The sequence below is a fragment of the Ixodes scapularis genome, unplaced genomic scaffold (genome assembly GCF_016920785.2).
Source record: "Ixodes scapularis isolate PalLabHiFi unplaced genomic scaffold, ASM1692078v2 PGA_scaffold5__190_contigs__length_132052651, whole genome shotgun sequence".
NCBI lineage: Eukaryota > Metazoa > Arthropoda > Arachnida > Ixodida > Ixodidae > Ixodes > Ixodes scapularis.
Window position 1 is genome coordinate 117162301 of NW_024609880.1, and position 20384 is coordinate 117182684.

A 20384-nucleotide genomic window follows, 5' to 3' on the forward strand; every position below is an offset into this window, starting at 1 on the left:
TACTTCAGCCAAAATATGAACCCCGGGCAACATGTGTTTTTGAAGGGCAAGCTGGCCTTTGTCAGCCCCTCCGGAACTTCCGACGAACGGCCACACAATGCAAAGGGGATGCCAGTAAATCCGAATCCGAATTTGAATCCGAGTCGGTGAAAACCAGTCTGTGTTATTTCTAAGACTTTACCGTTCCGTTAGTTCGTCACCGTGAGCAAGTTAAAGTTATAAACCTTGACCTGTCGAAAGCATGCGATGGTTAATCGCGATGTTGTTCTACTAAAGCTTGTTATGGCTCGCCTCAATATTTATGCCATTGGTCTAGAAGTTGGCTTTTATGTCGCGCAAATTATGGGTCTATCAGGATCTATATCCGAGCCCTTTTTCATCGCCTTCCGAAGCGTCCCAGGGACGCAACATTAAGGTCCACTTTTATTTTTGATCTTTGCGAACGACCTCTCGCTTTCTGTGAAAAATTCTAAAGTACCATTATTTGCGGACGACATCGAATTGTTTAGCTGTGTTTGTTCTCAATTTGAATTGCGAGCATCTTCAGGACGACGCACTGGCAGTCGCTACGTGGTGTTCGATGAACTATCTTTTGCTGTATGAACTGAAAACAAAAACAACGTTCTTTTACTAGGAAGTGCGTTCCATTTGCGTTTACTTCCACAATAGAGTGCAGTATCATTGCTCGCCTGTCCGTGATTCGCGATCTTCGCATTTTTGTTGATTTTTTTCTTGAATTGTAATCATCATCTTTCAAACCATAGGAATCTCGGGGCGATATCACGTTTCACTGTGCAATTTTCTCTTCTGTTTGCCTTGAGCGTTTATTTTTCAGCCTAGGTCGCACTAAGCTGGAGTTCGCTGCCACTGTTTCGAATTGTATCAACCCCACTGCATTATGTTCTATTGAGTGTATGCAAAGATGCTTCACTGGTTTCATCCAGACAGGTATTTTAGACACAAGTGGTTATTACAATTATGAAGGTTTACTTATAAAACTAGGGGCGTACACTTCAGTGGATAAAAGACGTTTATATGATTCGTTGCTTGTTTTTTTTTTCACATGAGGTCACGAAAGGAGTTGTTGGTTCACCACTTTTGTTGAGCACTGTTTGTTTTCATGCTACCTTGGAGTTCAGCGTTCTCATTGTTGATTTTACCCTATGGGTTTATTTGACACATCACATTAAAAAAAAAAAAAAAATTAAACGACTCGATGTGAGATATTGCAAATTTTAAAGCCGAGTATTGTGCTAACACGGCCTTGTAAAACGTCAGATATATAAGGATAGTGGTAAATAATTGCTACATTGCCGTAAAATTATTTCACTTTTGCCGTTCACGCCGCGAACATTCTGAGAGGCCTTCCGGCCTAAGGATTGGTAGCCAATATCTGGGGCATTTCGAATTAAAACTAAGGTAATTCGCTTAAAGGCGAGCACGCTACAATTACTTCCAGTTAATGATAATCCCGTTTCAATTTTTTTTTCAGAGTCCAGCCTCGCCAGATGTACTGTACTTCGACAAGCTTCTAAGCTAAGACTTTTCCATCTTTACGTGTGATAGGATAAATCAGACCGCATCAAAAGCGCGCCATCGTGGTGTTTGTCATATTTTTGTACGTGTTCCATCATCGCTGAACCAATCATAACCAAAAAAAATGCCTAGTGATTTGCACTTTTGACACTGCTTGCTCGGTCCCATTACCTCGTAGCGACGGCCGAGTCTGTACTTAAGCTGGAACAAAGTATGGACGATGTAATCTCCAAACAGAGCGAAATAACTATATTGAGCACCAAGCGTCTTATCACTCCACAGGCAATAATCGCAAAGCAAGAAATGTAAACAGAATTAGACACGTCCTGCGTTTCTTAAACTGACAGTTATTATTAACTGTTAACAGTTACAGTTCTTACCAGAAGCTCATAAGAACCCAAAGAGGAATATCCGTGGATTTTAAGAACGACAATTTTCGTTTCGTTATAGTGCCTAAAGTCCCAATTTTTTTATTAAAAAAACTTTTTAGGTGTTCAATAAATAAAAATAATTAAAAGTAAGAAAAAATGCAGCACACAACGATAAAATATTAGTTGCAACGCTGTCCAGTTCATAAACAGAATGCATCACATGTGAGACAAAGCGGGGAAAAAAAAAGCTGTAACAGCGCAGTGGCGGTTTTAAGTTCTGCGCTAGGCAATAAAGAGATAAAATAATTAAACAATAAAAAAAAAACTTTAGGATAGAGGTAAAGTTTTAGATTGGCATGATCCAGAAAAAACGGGTCGCGTACAATTTTTCGATTTTGTGTAATACTAAGAAAAACAACATTGAAAACTATATAGCTTACGAAAAAGTAAAAAAAGCAGGGACAAGTAAAACTACGACGTTGAATATCAAAACATTAGTTTCAACATGCGTCAGTTCCCACGTTTGATGATAACAGTGAACGGCACACAAAAACGTGAAATATGACAGGTGAAAAAGCGGGGAAAAGCAGTCGGTAACAGTATGGATGAGTGATGATAATGAGTCCTAGACTGGCAAAAATCAAATATGAAAATTTTAAATAGTTGTACAGTACGATGGTGCTGAAAGGTGAAACTTTAACGCACCATATTTTCAAACTTTTCAGCCAACGTCCACACATGTTAGATTCTTCCGAAGAAAAATGACTCTTTAGATTTCTTTAGAGAATATATATTTGAGGTTATCGCGTTGGTATAGTGTAGAAACCTAAACGATAATTAAAAATAAGAATGTTCTCTTTGTGGCCTGTCCTTTTAAGCGCATTTTTTTCTCAAGTTGTTGTTTTTTTAGATAACAAAGTACCACTAGGAACGTTAATATCGTAAAAAGACATCGAGGAACTCTTATTTTGCATTGTACTTTGGTGTTTAGTATGTAGTAGTAAAAAATGAAGCCTGTATGGGTTACGGAGCCTTGGCCAGGTGCTGTTATTCGCAAGCTTTGTTTCCGCAAACCCCGCGAAATTGAGCATAGCTTAAAATACGAAATGTTAAAATATCGCGACAAATGTGAGCACGCCTGTTCGAAGCAGTTCCGTGCTCTGACAGGTTATTTTCTTGCACATAGAAACAGAAGTAAAAAGTTTAGTACCCAAAACGTGGTAGTTTATTCCTCGGTTTTCAAGTTTTGAAAATATGAACGATCTCAAAAGCTCTTTTCTGCTTCCATTTCGTAAAGAAAACGGACAGCCAAGTTCTTAAAGAGGAGAGTTTCGTCTCTTCAGACCGAAAAAAGCTTTTCGCCCGGGAAGTTTGAGAAAATCAATACGCTTTATTTTTACCCGGGTTAGAAGGTTCTTCTTTTTACTTCCTGAAAGGCGTATTTTACGTCCGCAAAACTAGCGACGCTAAGAATGCTGCGAGGTTCCGTATTTCTTCGTGTTTTTACAATTTAAGGTGTATTCAAGTAATATAATAAGTTAACTTGAACTGTCTCTGTAAAAAATATGGCACGTAGTGGCAGTTATAAGCTGTATCATAGGCATAAATTGGTTTTCGTCGATTGCCGTGAGCGTTTATGCTCGACATGCTGACGAAATTGATTTTTTATGGTTTTTTGTTTTCTAACTTGTGAATAAATTAATTTTTTCATCTTGTTCTAATTGACACGGCTTACGAAGTACATTTATTTGTGTTTAAAATTTTGCATGTGTTGAATAAATGGAATTGTAGCCATCTTGTTCTGACTGACAAATATTCAGAAAGTTTTTTTTTTTCCATCAGACCTTGCAGTTACAAAAACGAACGAAGCTGATGGCGCTGATAAATTTTCTTATCACTTCGTTTATTTTAGTTGAATTGGTTTCTTTTTTGCGATAGTATTATTGGAAATATTATACATCAAACTGTATTCTTATTAACTTCTTTTCAATATCAGTATCTTTACTTTCCGTTATAGAGCGCGGATTCTTTCACTCAAGTAAAGATTTTCCTTCGGTACTACTAAAATGATAGAATGTGTATGTACTTGCCCGCAACAATAATACAGCGTTTGTACCAACGACTAAACTTAATGTAAGACAGAATGCATAAAACAAAGAATAATATATTTTAATATAAAATCGTCTCGTGTCTGCATTATGCAATTTGAAAATTTTGCAAAATCACATTTTTTCGGTGTCGCTCAGCCGAGATGTCCAAAGACTCGTCTTTTTATGCAATTACATTTTATACTTCCCAGCTTTTTAATCATTACAGAAATTGGCCATCACAGAAATTGCTGCGATCCTGAAGTAATATAAGACTTTTGGGGCTGCTGGCCTTACATGCATACCCTACTATATAAAAAAAAAAAAACTTTTTGCCCTTCTCGCGTTGAACATATAGTGCATCTTCGTGCTTTTCTCATTATGTCGGCTTCTTCACTGCTCTATGTCTTCAGTAATTACTCGGATCCAAAGTAAAAGATACCAAACTCACTTCATTCAAATCACCGCCTACACTGCTTCAATACTTATAACACAAAATTACTTGTCCAGACAAATAATAAATCGTCTTCGTCGTTCCAAAAAAAAAGGAACAAAATTATGGCATACTTTATCACCGCGGAAATGTGCGGAAATGGAGGACTAACGCTCGGCAATCCGCCGAAAGTGTTGTGTAGGAAAGCCCCGCCACCAGGACAAAGAGCCCCGTAACTGCGTCTGGCCGCCCCTCCTTCCGTCCACTCGGTGTATCCATGTTTCTCCGTCACGTAACGAGTTCCGTCATTAGCCTTAACAAACCTCCCATCGCGCTCCCCCCCCCCCCCCCCCCTCTTCCGACGTTCCATGCCTCGGCTCAACGCCTAGTAATGGCAAGGCCATAGTGCCGAGATTATGACGTCACCTTAACAAGGCCAACGCGCAGTGCGGATTGGACGCGAGCGCTGCGTCAGTGTTCGGCTGGAACTCGTGTCCAATCCGCGCACGGAATTGGCCTCCTTTTGATGACGTTAAAATTTCTGCAGTGAGACCTTGCGGTCTGAGAGGTGTTGCTTAACTCTTTATTATTCGTACGGAGTTTTTTTTTATTATATTTTTTTTTATTTATAAAGCAAAGGGGGCTTTTTACTACTCAGCTATTTTTCCCCTAATTTCGTGCCTGTATTTAATCCATGCACTTCATCTGTCCTGTTCCTTCTACTTTCGTCGCCCGTTTCCCACCTCTTTTTTTTTTTTTTTTTTTTTTTGTCTAGAAAATTAGTTATTTGGGCAGGAATTTTGAAGATACCCCACTGATCGTTACAACTCTTGTGTGGCCCTGCATTTTAAGTTTTAAAACCGAAGTGCGTGCTGGTTTCTGGAGTTTAAGCGCAAGCGTATAGTTACCTCCGAAGAATTTCATGATTCTCCTCGTTGATCATCTGCCTAAACGTAGGGGGCACAGGCTTTGTTTATCTGCACTCTTGGAGCCTTTACGCTGACCCCAAGCCGTATTTTGCCATTATGAAAGTAAATAATTTGAATTTAAATTTAAGTGAGTTTGACGAACGTTGCCACCGGCGATGAAGGCGCTGCCACCTTTAGATAGTGCCGCCGGGTTTTGCCGCGTGTCACTGCTTATTCAAACACTGCGGATCACTGGCTCGCTGTAATTTTTGTTGAGGAATAAATTGCAGAGAAAGATAGAGAGGGGAAAGAGAAATAAAAGGTGCGTTTAAATTAATCTTGTCAACCAAGAAGGGCATCGTGGCTACTCCGTCAGAGGGGAGGTTGTTTCGGTGTTCCAGCCAATTCCGGACTACCAAGTACCGCGTTTTCTTCCTTTTTAAGTCCTTCCGTTTTATCGCAAGGTTATGAAATTCGAAATTGTCTTACAGTACACACAACTAGCGCACACGGTGCAGAATAAATTGTGAGCATAATCGGAGAAATCGGAAGCGGAAGCGGATTCTCAAAATGCCTTTGCTATACACAGAAAAGGTAGTAATCTGATATTCGGAATACTCAGTTGAAGTCAACAAGAATGATATTTTTGAGTCTCCACTTTCTCTTACACAAATCGTATGGCTTCTTTTTTTTTTTTTTTTTTTTTGCGCTCTTAAATATATTAATCTACTCGAATAAAACAACTTATTTCACCTCCCGAAACAATACATCTTTGGAAAATGTTCAGTCATATATATATATTTATTTATTTATATATTCCAAATTAAAAGAAAAGAGCCGTTCGCGATTTTTGCTCCTATGCCGCTTCCTTTTGCAGAAAAACAATATGAGTACATCCTCGCCGAAGCCATAAGCCGGCAAGAAACACAATTTATTTTTCTTTAGATGAATTCTTATAAAAGTATCGTGTCATTTTTCCCCTTGCTTATAAATGTGATACTTAAAGTGTATCAAACATTCTGTTTCCAATTGATAAACAGTGATTCCCTCGTGGAACGCTCAATCTGAAATTCCCTCATACGTCCTCGCGTTTCCAAACTAAACCAAACAAAATCTCGTTCGCAATATTTCGTCGAATCCTGCGCAGTCCAAACACGGCAGTTGGATTTCCTCTTGGGTAAGATTGCGTTCTCTCTCTCGCAGTGAGGCTTTCATCATACAAACCTTACTTTGAACCCACTGAGTCAACAACGGCATTTTTGTCGATGTTGCTGACGACGAGGAACGCTCGATCAATTGTTCCGCGCAACCTCTAAATCGAGTTCTGGCCGACTTTGAGCCACCAAACGAATGTCGGGAGACCGGGAAAGGCCCTCGTTATACGACAAACACCAGAACCGGTTTTCGCAAAGCCGAGCCAAAGGTAAGGTCGTTTGGGGATTAGGTCACGTGGCTGGAAATATGGTTCGACGAATCGCGACTATTTTGGGCCGTTATGACGAGCGCGCTTCTGTTGAATTACATGTAAAGTTGGATGCGCCTACGTAGACGCGCCATTCAGGAAGTTAAATTGGCTTACTGGAAATAAGGTGGCAGTGACGTCAAGGACTGCAGAGACGGAGGGGTGTTTGAAATGCCGAGCCTCGACCTAAAATGTGCCGTAAATATCGGCGCCTGCTCGTAGCAATCTATAGTGGAAGTGACATCAAAGGGCTGCAGGGACGAAGGGTGTCTGAAATACCGAGTCTCGTTCTAAAATTTGCCGTAAAGTCGGCACGTGCACGTAGCAACCTAAACATTTCGTCAAAACTTTTTTTTACGGATGGGTTTTACCTTGTAAAGTTACAAGGCGTATAACTCCCTTTCTAGAAGTATAGATCCAAAAAACCTTTCCGGGGTCAACGGCGGGGGGGAGGGTATCCAAACTTTACGGCTGAAGGGCCGTATTACCGTATTTACTCGAGTAATATCCGCACTATTTATGAACAAGGCCCTGTCGTCTACTTTCCCACAGAACACATGTACAGCCGAGCATTGCGTTGCGCATAAATAACATAGCGAATAACCAGAACGAGAATACGATTCTCCATAGTGATTCAATCTTCAAAGACAGTATCTTGACACGAAGACGTTATCTCTGTCCTGTAAACAGATGGAATCATGCTGTCGAACGCGGTGATTGGCTATCTGCGTGCTTCGCGGAAAAGCGCACCCTCAGGTTTTCTTCATAGACAGTGCGGCTATTACTCGAGTAAATATGGTAGGTGTCTCTCGCAACCGCGTAGGCCAAAAAATTAACAAGTAAATATAAATGCTAAAAATAAAACACAAAATAAATAGACAACAGAATTTTAATTAAAAAATTGAAAGTAGAGTAAAATTTTAAAACGAAAATATTAATCAAAGTCTAAAAAGAGAACACCACCATGCGTATAACTCGGCTTGCGAGTAATAGACTTCGATGTACTGTATAATTTAATATTTGGCGAATTATGGCATATAATACATTGTAGCCCAGAGACCTCACAGGGCATAAATTGAGGCGGTGACGAACTTTGGCATATTTGCAAATAGCAAAAAAATGATAAATGTGGTAGGAACAAAATTATCACGCCGAAAAACGCAAAATACTATTTTTAAAGTAATTACACAGACACAAAACTGGAGACTAAGAATGGAGATGCCGGTGCTGACAATGTGCTAAAAATGCGAAGCAATGCTATGAGTGAGATAAAAAGTCATAACGAATACGTAGAGTTTGGTGAGCGTCGGAGTGCCGTTCTTTTGCACGCTCTTGGTTTTCCGCCGGCAGCAGGCGCCCTGCTGGAAACGGGCCGCGGGCCGGGCGTCACTGCATGGACCGCGGCCAGCCGCGGGCCGGGGTTCGGAGTCCCTGCCTGGACTAAGGGGGTTTTTTGCGCTATTTGCGAGATCAAATTTACGTAACATCTACGATAAATGGCCTTGTTATAACGTTGTCAAAGTATTTTAATGCCCATCCTGAAATGACACGGAAAAACAAATGGGAAATATACGAAAATCGCAAGTGCTCCAGGGATGCCGGATAGATGGCGCCATTTTATTCCCTCGTAGTAAGCGTTCCCAATTCAGCACAGGGCTGCACAGCTCATTGGGTTGCAACCACGCGTATCCAACCAATGCCCTTTTACAGCGGCATAACGTTGATCCAGTGGCCAGGCTTTGCAGGCGATGTCATAAGCCTTTGGAAAGCACCATTCCACATGTTTCAAGAGTACCCATCCATCAAGCTTCCGAGGATGGAGAGACACAATTTCATTTGTAAACAGGTGTGCCGGCTAGTCTAAAAATACAACCCCGAGGCTTAAATTGAAGCGCGAAGTTCCAAACACCAGGCCAGCCCAGAAGGGGAGCGCTCAATGCCGGACATCATCATCAGAAATGGCGACCACGTCACTATTCCTGATGTCGCCGTCATTTGGTATGATCATCCAGGTTCGCTCACGAGGTTGTACGAGTTCAAGCGAACCAAATACTACTGCCTGCGTCCATTAATGCACCCTGGTGAGGACGCGACGGTCGTAGCCCTGGCGTGTGGAGCTCGGAGCATTCTTTGCCCTATGACTATTCGAGCGGGGAGCTAGCCTGGGGATCCCCAAGTGGGACATGTCAGGGTTGTCATCGCGAATATTATAGTTAGATTACTCATCTGCCCCCAACAAATTCACCGCTCAATAACCTCATACTTCATTTATTTTATTTATCTTTTTTTTCTGTGGATGCGATGATTACTTATTTCCACCATTTATGTTTATTGAGCAACTTATTAAGTCTTGTCTGCCCTGCATACTTGCCGGATGGCATAGAGCTTGAGCAGGAAGCTTGTAAGTGTCGTGATATTAGGGTTACTTTTGTAGGCAGTCTTGGCCATCATTTGAGGGGTACTTTCACGCATGCATTTTTAGTTGTGTGCTTTCTTCATGCATTTTCCTTCCATGCGGGTCACGTTACACGTTAACGGCGCTAGCGTGGGACAAACGCAGGACTTGCCCGGTGACTCGCGGCTTCGCTGCACTGCATTGTGATCTAAGCGATTCGGGAGTCATGCAGACAAATCATTGAGAGAACCCCGGCTCACCTCCTTCGGAGGAAACTAGTTTCGGAGTCCTAGAACTGCGTTTAACAACAGGAAAGGTTTTACGATATTTGCAAGATCAACGTTACGTAGTATCTACGATAAATTGTCTCGTTATAACGTCGTTAAAAAATTTTCAAGCCCATCTTGAAAGAACGACACGCTAAAGCAAATGAGAAATATACGAGAATAGTAAGTTCTTCAGTGATACCCGATGGATCACGCCATTCGGTTTTCTCATAGTAAGCATTCGCAAGTCAGCGCAAGGTTACCGACAACGCACTGGGTTGCAACCAAACAGCCTTCGAGGGAAGCTGAAGCCCTTTTCAAGAAATCTGAATAAGGAACAAACTTGTACAGTTTTTTTTTTCTTTTGTTTCTTCTTGAATTGAGTTATTCTATTTACCTTGGGCAGACGTAAACGTAAAGCGCATTTATTCTGGGAAATACGTGCAGTGACTGCCGCGGGGCATGCGGCAAGCCTTTCTGACTCCCCTTTTCTGTCGAAAGCGTCGTGACGCACTTGTCCGCATCCCCGTGTCAGCTTAGTGGCGAGCAGGGGACATCTGACCCAGCCCATGACATCCCTCTTGCTCATTTCTTCTCTTTTTTTTTTCGTTTTTGCGTTTAAGTGCGCTGGGCGCGCAAAAACGGGCGGGGCTACGTCGAAATTTTAATCTGTGATTACGACGCTCTTGCTAATAGCTTCGAAAGAAAGTTAGTACACATCATTTTTAAGGCTCCTACATCAAAACTTTTACAGTTATTTTCGAACTCAGGGACCTCTTAAGCTTCCCTTTAAGTGTGGTTGAAACTGGTTGTTGGCCTGTTTATTTTTCCGCCAACAAAACGGTATGTTTATAGACTAGGTAACAATCGAAAGAGAATGTATACTATGGTCCAAATGAAGTTGAACTATTCTACCGTTTATCCCTCAGCACGGTGATGGCAGATTTGTACTCCGCTTACATCTCGGCACAGTAGCAGTGCTCTGCTTCACTGAGTGTTTGTATATGAAAATGCTCTGCAAACTTAACTCGATCTTACATTCTTTAATTTATGTCTCGGTACAGTCTCGGATATATTGCTCGTGCTCCTGCTTCTCTGCGGTATGCGATAAGAGGCAGTCGTCGCCATCCCTGGAGGGAACTCGGCGAATTGAAAAACTGAAGACGATTCCTCGGAAAAGTTAGGCTTGCACTGAAAACACTGTGCGTGACATACACATGTATGGTATGTACGTCATTCGTAGTCTTAGAACTTAAACAAAAATTCCTCGGCTGTTTATTTTTTGCTTTGCTTTGCAATTTGTTGATTATACTCATTAGATGGCAGCGGCTGACTACCCTCTTTTTGGGTGGACAAGTGAGTTCATAGATGATGTTCCAACCGGTGAACACTGACCTTTGTTTATGGCCACGGTACCTGGAACACTTCTCCGACTGGTGTGTTTAGCATCCTGTTCCGTCCATACATAAAACGTGGTTCCGAAGTGGCAACAACTAACGACACAAAAGCCGGCGTGTCGGGCTGTCGGATGCCGTGATCCTGCCGGTTGGACGAAGGAATTAAAAATAATAATAAGTACGAGAGGACGCGAATGTCGCTGTCGTGTCGCGGCGTCCCAACTTCTGGCTGCCGAAACTCCCGTGGACTATAGTCAATCTGGAGAGCCACCTGCAAAAGAACAGGCGCCGGCCGCATCCGCCAGCGCATCTGTGAAACACCGCTGCAGGATCGGGGCTGACGACAGCGTGACACATCTATGTCGTCATAGGGCGAAAATCGAGGGACAACGTTTTGGTACACGGCATAGCCTCCTCTATACTGACCCAAGCCTGACAGATCGCCACGAGAAGCGGCCGCCGAAATAGAGCATTTGCTAAATCTACCAAGTGCCCCGGCCCGCACTCGAGGAATCATGGGAATTGTGTTCTTTCAGCTCCCTAGTGATCGGTTTTTCGACCAATTCCATGGTTACACAGTTTTGAGTGTAATTCGGAGTCACCCTGAGCAAGCGTCGTATAGAGCCCAAGGACCTGTCATATTACTTTTAAAATTTCTCGTCAATGTCAGCGTTTATGATACCGTGCATGCCTTTCAACTTTGCTGAGCCGCAGAAATCTCTTTCAATATTATCGTTATCGTGATTGTTGTTTTTGCAGGAATTGCTTAAAAAGCCGAGAAATCACATCAACAATAACCAGGACTTAGCTCGGAGTCAGCGGGGCTGTTTATCGCATTTTTGGTGTTTCTAACTTAATATCAGCGTCTCTTAAGCTGTACGAGAATGGCAATAATGTAAGAGATGTCTGCAGCTCATTCTGCCCTAGTGAAAAAGGCATTTGTATGAGAAATTTATTTTGTTCAATGAACATATATGAATTATACAAGATATATAAGAACATAAAAGAACCATATAAGAACTATACAAGAACTATATAAGGTGTACATGAACATATAAGAACCATATAAGAAATATATAAGAAACTTCTCTCAAGTTTCTTATATGATTCTTATATGTACTTATATCTTATATATTTCTCTTATAGTTATTATATGGTTCTTTTATGGCTCTGATATGTTCTTATATATCTTGTATGATTCATATGTGTTAATTAGACACAGGTATTTCTCATACAAGTGAGATTTCTTAGTAGGGAGATTGAAGGGTGGACAGCACGCACGGTATCGAAAACGCTGACATTAACGAGAAATTTGAAAACTGATATGCAGGTCCCTGGGTTTTATACGACGCTTCTTCAGGGTGACTCCAAATTACACTCAAACCTTTGTAGCCATGGAATTGGTCAAAATTATCGATCACTAGGGAGCTGAAGAAACACCGTTCCCATGATTCCCCGAGTACGGGCCGGGGCGCTTGGGGGATTTAGCGAATTGTCTATTGAAAAGGTAGTGCGGTAAACAACGGATGAGATGAGAGCCACGTGGCGGGCGCCCCGCTGTGGCGAGACGTCGAAACGCAATTCTCCCGAGCGATGGAATGTCCGCCCGTGCTCCTCGTGTTCCTCGCGCTACCGCTTCGTTTCTCGTAGAGTTTGAAAACCATGTTTTGGGTCCTTGCCGTTGCAAATGCTGTGCGCTGACGTCCAAGTTCTCCGAGAAATGCTTTGTGCTACCAGATCCTCGCGCTCTAAATCTGCAAACGGGCACTCTATGGCTCCGTCACCGAATTGCCAGGCTTTGTGAGTACGGAGGAGGCTATGACATGGCAAACGCACCAGTCAGGAACGGCTTCCGGGCACGATATTCGTGGCTAGAATGAATGCACTCAACGTGATGTTGTAAGCTGCGTGAGCAAACGGATATTGAATATTGCGCTTCCAACACTTTTTTTTTGTTTTGCCGTTATTATGATGCTCAGTCGTATTTCTGTCTTCACTTAGAACTCACGCTCAAACTCGTAACAGGTGCCAAGCAAAGCCACCGATTCGCAACTGGCATGCCCAGTGGTTGCGTAGATCTTCACTTCGCCATTGCCTATCGGATCACGCATCAAATGAAATATTCAGCATGAAACAAGAAAAATATCAGCACCCAGGCACGGTCGCGTGGAGGTTCTCCGTAAACGTTTGGCGCTATCAGCCAGCAAACCAGCTAGCATCTTAAATCAATTTCTCAGAAAAAAAAATACGTGACTAAATCTCGTCTTTGGGGGCTACGTAACCTGCACTCCAAAAGGTACCAAAATGGCAAACTACTTCCTACACATGGGTTGCACTGACGTCACGTCGCATATTTTTGGCCTCCATTTAAGAGGAGGAGAGGGAAGCTGCTTTTGTAAGAATTTTGAGTGATGGGCTAATCTTCTATAATCTTCTGGGGGGAGAATAGGGACGACTGTGCCAATCCGGGAGGCACAAAAGGGGGCCCTGATAAGAGCGGAGCTTCTTCTTGCCCTCCTCTCTGGTGGTCATCGTAGCGCCTTTTGAATCACGTCACGTGCAACCCATGTATACTGACGTTCGTGCGCATAATATGTCGTTTAAGGTGTTTATTCTCATGCAACTGAAGAAGACGCTGTCATTTCAGAATTAATTTCTCATAGCCCGAAGACAGACAACATAAACATGACGGACATACAGTATGTTTCCTGCAGACGCGCGAGTGGATTCGCCATTCGAAACCAGGAGGCGCTCAAATCGCCGTTGGCGAACTACGGTCAGGACAACTTTGTTTCGATTCCCCTTTGTTCTTTTTTTATTTATTTTATAACTCCGTTTATGTCCTAAATTGCCCTGCTCCCCTTACTTGGCTTCAGCTCAAAACCTGGTACTTTCAAACGGCAAATCTCTGACCCAATTGAACCCGACCTCCGCGTACAATCAAACCGTAAACACGACCCCAGCAGCCGTCAACACACACTCCCGACGAGACTCCGCACTAAAATCAACCCTCCGCGGACACACCGCGCAATCTTCTCACACAAGAGTTCCAGCTTGCGGATCCTAAAATCCGCAAGGGGTGCCGACATCAAGACGCCGGGTCTCGGCCCCAGACCGACGCTGTTTGGCTAATCCCCGAATGTCTGCCGTCCTTGTTTTTCGACTTTTAACCTTTTCTCGTTAGAGCGCTTAGATATGGGAGTGATCCCAACTAGCCGATTGGAGTCACGTGGTCTATGGGCCGCGTTTGCAATGTAGAGCACGCGGAGAAGGCCGAAAGCGTCGATCGTTTGCAAGCGTCTTCTCTTGCTTTCTCCAGCTCTCCAGCCGCTGACCTCCTCTCCGCGCGACGGTGCACGCATGCGCACGTGCACCCAATCGGCGCAGAAGGCATCCGCCATTAAATGACGAGAGCGCTTCCCTGGTTTACGTTGCTTCCCCTTTCAAATTAAGGCTCTTTATGTTCAACCTTTTTGGCAGACTGGACCCGTGGCGACGCCGGCGGCGGCGGCGTCGGGCGGCGAGCCCCTGCGGCCGCTCCCAGCATGCCTCGGTGTCCCGATCGATCGCCGAACTCCCAGCGTTCGGTAACACCCGTCGACGACACTGCGGGGAACGTCTAGAAGCCGGGCTCGTCCAATGGCTGCAGCAGCGTCCACGTACTAGGGCTGCAAGGTAAGCGTCTGCCTAGAAGCGTTCGCTTTGTTCCAACCTTCATTAGTCGGTGCATAGTTCTTTACTGCGTATCCTGCTAAAGTTACTGATAACGTCTTTGCTAAAGGCAAGCTTAGCTGAGGGAGAATGTGGCTGGGAAGTTCGGCGGCTGCGGGAACTGACTGCAGAGCGAGCCAATGGCAGCGGTTAGGCCACCTGCGTTTTTGTTCGTGCTGGCAAGAAAACACGAACGCGGTCTGTCGTCGATTAAAGCTCCTTTAATGTTACGTTTTTTGGCGGGTGCAGTCTTGAGGTCCAAACTCATGAGACGGTGGGGTCGAGATCTTGTCCGCCGACGGAGCTGCACGTTGTTGACCAGCAATGTAATGCTCCGTTCCAAAGCTCTTGCACAATGTGCGAGATTTGGGATTGGCATTTCGCGTTGATAGGACTCAATGCGGTTAGCATTTTGTAAGTCATTTCTGAGTTCATTGTTAGGAGGGGTCTTAGTGCCAACGTTTCTTTCCCTTCGGCTGTATGGGTGTTGGCTGATTACGTAAATATTTAAGCTGTCACGCCGCGAAGCACGTTTTACCTACGTAGGTTTTGTTTGTTTGTTTTCGATCATGCCTACGTTTTTTTTTTGTGTGTTTTTCTTTTTTTACAGGAATTACGCCTAGTCAGTGATGTTTTTATATTCCATTCTGAAATTGACAGGACAGATATTATCTTTAGATTCCACAAACTTTCTCTCAATATTTCTTCACTTGTAGTTTCACTGCTGTTAACACAAAATGTTTTTTTTTTCTTCATTTTAACGCTATACCCACTGCGGCGAGTATTGAACCATGGTTAAATGTCAATGACATATACAAACATTGGTGTGGAAAAATAAATTTCGGCTTATCTTCGTGTTTTTCTCCAATATTCAGATGTCATGCTTGCTTCAGGCACAATGCGTTTCTTACTTTAATCAGTAATTGTTGGAAGTCATGCCACATAAGAGTTGCCATAAAATAGAAGTTGAGATGCCCATAATAATTATCCCCTACATTCGTTCTACTTCACTTTTGTTTTCCTCTGAGTTTTGTGAATTTAGAAAACAAAAACTGAATTTGAATAATAGAACAAAGTAATGACGGTGATGTAAGGTCCTGAAATGTTTTGGCTCCCATCTTAACAAAAGAGGTTGCACAGTTCAAAGCAGTATGAATCCGTAACTCCGGCATTTCTAACAGTTAGAACCTAGGTACCTGAGGAATGAATACTACGCTGTTCCGACGATTTTTTATACTTATAGCAATATTTTCACGTTACACGGGTATCTAGAATGAAGTTTTTTTATAACTTTTTTTAACATGTTTTAGAGGTATTTTCTTTTTCCTGTTATCTTGAAGCTCGAATTACAACCGCTACCATGTGAAAAGTAAATCACAAAAGGGACGGTCAGTCAAAAACGATTGTGAAAGCCAGTCTTTTGCTTGCAAAAACAAATGTCTCAAACATAAATTGAAATATTTTGCATTCGATGCGCGTGACACTTTGTTAATTAAGAGCTAAATTATGCTCCGGCATCGTTCACATAAAAGAAAGAGCAAACGTATACTGCGCGTTAACATAGTAACTTTTTAAACCCTTTTTTTTTCTCTTTTTTTCGAAAGATACACATTCCTACCAAGATGACCTATGAATAGTGTATTTCCCATTGACGTTCGGGTTTCATTTTTAAGTTTAGCCGTGTCTAGGTCACATCACACCTTGCCGCACTCCCAAACCTGCGTTGTGAAAGACCACAGCACGACACTGTTACCACGAACAAGCGATCGCCGATTTCTTTTTTTTTTTTCCTAAAAATAAAAAAAACGTTAATAAAAAATTTTGAAGAGGCTAGCGTGGTGTTATGTGCACCTTTTGGGAAAGAGCCTAAGCGGTAAAACTGTTAGCGATATTCGCACTAACAGTGTCGCGCACTGTACTAAGAAGCTGAGAAGAAGGTTATATTATATTTCTTCTTTAATACTCGGACTAAAACCTGATTTAACAAAAACCCGTTAGTGTCACAGTTCCAGACGTGCTACTGTTACATGTTTTAACGTAATGTTGGTGAAATCTTAAGTAAAACTGTGCTTTTTTTCTTTTTCTTTTAAGATACACAATTTGAATATCTATCAGCGCAGCGCATTACTCATGCGCTGCGCGAAGCCGTTCTTACAAGATTTCATTGTCGAACGAATCCCCTCTTCGATTTTCATTTTCGAAAAGAATCCCTTTTTTTCGTTGGAAACATCTACGTCTCGATGAAATTACGTAAGGCTAATCTAGGACGAACCTAGATATACATTAATCCAACGCACGGAGGCGAAATTAGTCGAATTCCGCCAAAAGCCGGACTACTTTTTTTTTTCTTCTTTGCTATGGTTTTTTGGGCGAAATATGCTCCTCCAACATAAAAAAAAAAAGAAACTTAAAAACGAAAAACACTCTTTTTAATATCCAATGCGCTGAAGTGATTCGGGCCGAACTTTGTTTGCGTGGGACCACTACGCCATTCGAGTCGAACATTTATTCCCACAGTCCCGCGCTCCGTTTCGCATTTTGATCCGACCGCAGCCAAGGCTATGCGATCCGATGTAGCCAATCGGACAGTGCGAAAAGTGCATCGTCACGGCACTCGCGTTTTTGTGGATTTGCTACATCACCGACTAAACCAGTCAGGCACAGAGACGTGTTTAGCCGACGATAGGAAACGCACAAACACTAGCTGCGGTCGAGCAGAATGTGAAACGGTCAATCCAGTTTAGACTTAAAAGTGCAGTCTGGAATTCTAATAATGAATATGGGGTGAGTATGTGCAACGCCATGGCCCGGTGCCACATCGCGGACTGCATTCGCCGTCATCTTGACGAGTTTTTTTCTCTAGATCGCAATCACTGACTCTCCGAAGGATCTGCAAAAAACAATAGAGGCGCGAGAATAAAAAAAAAATATAAAACAGGGTGTCCAATCGCGAGACAGAAACAATGAGCCGTGCTATACTTGAGTCCGTTTATGTCAGCCTAAAGCTTTGGATATACGTGAATACGACAATGGGGTTTAGCGTTGAGAGGATGCGATTGTGATTGGGCAGAACGGGTGGAGAAAAATGGGTCTGGCTGCTGTGCGCGATTGGTCCGACCCCGACGTTATTCAATATAGCGTGGCATGTAGAGGAACGGAATTTATGATTAGAAAAAATAAATGTTTCGCTAGGTGAAAAAAATGGAATCCCGGTTCAGCTGGTGCTTAACTGGAAATGCGACGTTTCGGTTCCATTTTCCTCGACACGATATGTAACGGCGGTAAACATAACTACTCGGTTTATGACATCCTGAAGGTTTGGTCACGCGTATAAGCGACAGTGGCGTATCGCGTCGAGATGGGACGACAGTGTGTGGAGGTCAAAGTCCTAAGTGATTCGATTGTATCGCATTAAGGGAATCGCAGCTTATTATGATTACGAAAGTATATACTTTGCTAAGTGAAAATAGAACGCCATTACCTGATGTTTTAGTCGAAATGTTACTTTTTCGGTTCCAGGTTCCTCGATACAATGCGCAACAGTAAACATAACAACAACCTGAGACTACAAAAGAAGTATGACTCGTAAAAATAAATACACGCACACAAACAAGCGCACACCCACGCACGCACACCTTGTCGTGCACATGTAAGATTACAGTCGACAGCTAATTTATTTTATATGTACAAGACCCGCAGCCAAGGCACGATAACCCATCACGAGCCCAGTCCTTCATTGGTCCAACAAAAGGCGTGCAAAAGAATGGTGCCTTTCTCGTGATGGATATCCCGGCCTTTATAAAAGGAGACTTCTTGTAGATTACGATCTTTTAATCGAAAAACTCTATTAGAGACGCCGTGTGTTTGAGTGCCGTTCTTTCTACGCGTCTCTCTCCTCCCGTACAATCGCGTTTTAGTCGCGTCTGCGATTCACCAGGTCGCCTGCGCGCCCAATCTTCCTTAATGGGACGGTACCCGATATATTTCGTTCCGCTTAAGTAACGGAACGTTAGTTCACTCTAACGCTACTCCCTATGACAGTGTTCTCAAGCGAGGTGCTCCTGACATTACATATAAAAAAGAATCGTGATGATATTATTTTCTTAATAGAGCCCGATCTCCGCGGATGCATAAACGTCCGTAACAGGCGCAGCTGAAAGGAATGGCCGTCGACCGTCTTCTTCGTCTTACATTCTACTGCCGAACAAAAAGCAATGTTTGGATTCGCACGTCTCTAAAGAAAAGAGCTCCTGGAGGAGCTCAAAATGGCATGTGAGATTCAGCTCCCAACTACCTCTCGGCACCCTATGTGAACAACCAGGGACCGATTCCTATGCGACGAACGCCAAAGTCAATAATAAACACGCATTTTCGTCCACAATGTATAAATAATAGCTATAATTGAGTTACAATTGCCTCCTCCAGCCGTGTGATTAAACCATCACACAGTTTTACACTTTCACAAGTTAGAACATCGGTCATTTTATTGTTTTATTAAGCTATACCTTGTACTGAAAGAGCCATTTGCAGTCTGTTATATGTAACATGCCAGGTGACTTCGAGGGCTGCAAAAATAACTGAACTCGTCTTTCGCCAGCGCGACTGCATAATATTGCTGCGCAATACCGTTCGGCCCTTTTATTAAATAAATTAAATAAAAAAATTACCCCTTATTTGTTCATTAATTTATTTTTATTTGCTTATTTTTTACATACAGGTAATTATATCCTGGGAACGGAGCACATTGGACGCAAAGCAAAGATAAAAGGAACACCAAAATTCACACGATTGATGCGGGTGAAAACGAAAAATATTTTGATCACACTATTATAATCACGTCACAAAATCGGCCACCGCAATTGGTACTCACTATAATTACCGGTTGCTTAAGGAGTTCAGGGCATGGAGAGTCCAGGATGTATTATCGTCGCTACACAGCCAATCAGAGAACAGCTTTAGCCGCTAAGGCAAGCAGGCGCTCAAGCACACTCTGAAAAAAGTTTGTGCGTCTACTTTCACACGCAATCTTCGGAGAGCCAATCACCGCAACTTACGGAGGCAGCTCAGCGAATGACGATGCCGAAACATGTGTTTAGATCAAAAAACGCAGTCTGAGTTGTGGCATTAAGCAATGCAAAACGTCACGCTTGCATTGCTTAATGTCACAACTCAGACTGCGTTTTTTGGTCTAAACATATGTTTCGGCATCGTCATTCGCTGAGCTGCCTCTGTAAGTTGTGGTGATTGGCTCTTCGAGTGTTGTGCGGGAAAGCAGACGCATGGGCTTTTTTTAAAGTGCAGGCAGACAGGCAAGCAGGCAATTCGAGTCAAGACATATTTTGGAAGCAACGATGACGACATTTTACCTGATTGTTGTTCCCGCGCACATTGTACTTTTTTGTGATTATTAATTCATATTCTGACCTTAGTCGTGCGTTTGGATTCTTACGTGGTTTGAAAAGATCAACTGTACATTCATTGATAAGCCAAGCAGCGCAGGGAGTGGTTTATTATTGGCTAAAAAGCAATAATAAGATGGGCGGAACTCGACATCTTTCAGTGACCATTCCACCATGTCCTGCAGGAAAATGAATGCGAAAATCGTTGTTGTTGTTTTTGTTCTTTTTTTAGTTTACGATTTTTTAAGCTTTCGTGCAGAATCCAGGTCTGCTTTCACGGCACGGGAACAAAAGATCCGGATATGATCTTTTACCCGTGCCTGCAAAGATATATTACGTGAATGAAAAGGTCTCCCGTAATATCGGCTAACACGACCTCGTGACGCCGACGCCACCATTGTCCAACGCTTTTTCGAACG

The 20384-nt window shown here is 42.8% G+C and overlaps 1 protein-coding gene across 1 annotated transcript in view; it reads left to right on the plus strand.

Moving 5' to 3' along the window:
• Nucleotides 1–14341: 14341 nt before the first annotated feature.
• LOC8024520 overlaps nt 14342–20384 on the plus strand; it is a 149341-nt gene continuing 143298 nt past the window's right edge. Inside the window, exon 1 of the mRNA XM_029972367.3 lies at nt 14342–14530. The gene's annotated coding sequence lies outside the window, so the exon portion shown is untranslated. The remainder of the gene's footprint in view (nt 14531–20384) is intronic.